At 33.7% G+C, this 1,989-nt stretch overlaps 1 long non-coding RNA gene across 1 annotated transcript in view; it reads left to right on the top strand.

Moving 5' to 3' along the window:
• Positions 1–1,101: 1,101 nt before the first annotated feature.
• Positions 1,102–1,989, top strand: part of LOC117180862 — a 1,706-nt gene continuing 818 nt past the window's right edge. The window contains exons 1-2 of the long non-coding RNA XR_004468062.1: positions 1,102–1,261; positions 1,395–1,615. This is a non-coding gene — a long non-coding RNA (uncharacterized LOC117180862). The remainder of the gene's footprint in view (positions 1,262–1,394; positions 1,616–1,989) is intronic.

The following is a 1,989-nucleotide window of genomic DNA, read 5'->3' as shown; positions in this document are numbered from 1 at the left end:
ATTCACATTAAATACTCGGCTTTTTCTGAAAAGGCTTAGAATCGGAATCTATTCACACTTTAGAACAATAAAAATATTAAAAATAAATTATTTACGTTTCCTAAGTCTATCTACGTTAAATATGACACATATTGAGTTTCTTCTTTTTCTCTTTAGGAAATAACTTGCGTTAAATAAATATATTAAAACAAAAATGGATAAATGTACTCAATAAGTTATCTTAAAAATTTCATGCTGATCATTTCTAAAATAAAAGCTTTCAAATCTGTTCACAATTGCGATTTGTAGACTATTCGGAATTGTAAATTCTCGACCCAGCCTACTGTGCAGTGGGAAAAGTAAACCCCGCAGGTTTTCTTTTTACTCCTGACTTTGCCTGAGCGTGTCGGGCATTTCGCGATTTGTCTAGGCAGAGTCCGAAGTGAAAGTGCTACCTCGGACTTTGCCTGACACCACTCAGTCAATTCGCGGAGGGACTAGCTCAGATAGAGTCCTGTACACCAGCGATTCCCAAACTTTTTATGCACTTTCTGGGGAGCGGCTGGGGCCCCACCCTGATATTTTTTCATAATACTGGAACCCAAGTGAGACAATGGAGGCTAGTCGTTCGTGCTCGGTTGCTTGCTTCGCTTAACTTTTCGTTGTTAGAGAATTAGAGCTGGTTGAGAAAAATGAAAAGTTGGTTAAATATTAATCAATAGAATTTTAGTAAGTTCCGTTATATTTGTTAGATTATAAAATAAACGTTAAAAAAAGATAGAAGAAGATCGGATAATAACTTCAAGAGTTATCGTACTTTTGTTGCATTCACAAGATTTGTAAATATTTCATTTATTAGTTCGGATATTAACCGATTTTCAAAAACTTTGTTTTCATTTTCTTTAAATTATATTACGAAATTGATTCAGCCAATTAAAATTTAATTGAGCTAAGTCTTTATAATTTCAATTATTGCAAGTTCATAACAATGAAAGGGTCATTCGTGGTAGGTATACGAAAGTCCAGGAAAGTAGCCTTCTGGTCGCAGCGGGGAGCCTACCTCGGAGCCTGCTTAGCTGCCCGGCCCGGGATGGCATCTCCCTGCCGGCGGCACTAGTTTGGGAATCGCTGGTGTACCCTGTAGAGTGTAAACAAAACATGAAATTTGTTCTTCTGCAGTGTATTAATTAATAAAATTGATGTTTCGACTTTTAATTTAGAGCATGGGGAGATGTGTAGTTTGTGGCAAATTGCAAAAGCACGAAAATGTGACTTTATACAAGTAAGTATATATAACCTCTGTTCTTATTTCTAACCTATGTACGTTTATACATTTGGAAGTGCATACTATGAAAGAATATTGTTTGTATTGTAAACGCAAGATTGTTATTTAATTTTAATAATTTGTTATGTAGATTTTCACGTGATAAAATACTGTGCCAAGAATGGTTAAAAATAATAGGCCGGGAAGGCTGGATACCTGCCTCGTATAATGCTGTGCTCCGATCACTTCACAGAAGACAGCTTTTATGGTTACAATTCGAGAGTGAGGAAAAGTTTGAAACCGGAATCATTGCCTACGATTTGCCCAAAAATTATCCTTGAAACGCAGAGGGACATTTCAAAAATACGAAAGGTAAGGAAGTAACTTAATTCCCTAATTATTTAATCTATCAAACATGAAATTTATACTGAAAGAGATGAACTTTGAAAGGGAAAATAAAAATTAGAATAAAAAGTATTTAAATTTCAATAAAGAAAAGATTTCAGTTGAAATCTCAGCAGGGAAATATAAATTTTAAGCCAATAGACATTTTTTTATGTAAAAGCCTGCAAGTTTTAAACGAAAAGGATAAGTTCTTTGCTGGTTTAAAAGTGAACAATTTTATGAAGAACTTATGCTTTTCATTTGAAACTTGCAGGCTTTTATAGAAAATTAACGAATAGTTTAAAATTTATATTTCCCTGCTTAAAGTTCAACTGAAATGTTTTTTTAAATTGAAATTTAAA

The sequence above is a fragment of the Belonocnema kinseyi genome, chromosome 9, assembly GCF_010883055.1.
Source record: "Belonocnema kinseyi isolate 2016_QV_RU_SX_M_011 chromosome 9, B_treatae_v1, whole genome shotgun sequence".
Classification (NCBI taxonomy): Eukaryota; Metazoa; Arthropoda; class Insecta; order Hymenoptera; family Cynipidae; genus Belonocnema; species Belonocnema kinseyi.
Note: the sequence above shows the minus strand (reverse complement) of the source record. Positions and strands in the feature narration are given on the sequence as shown.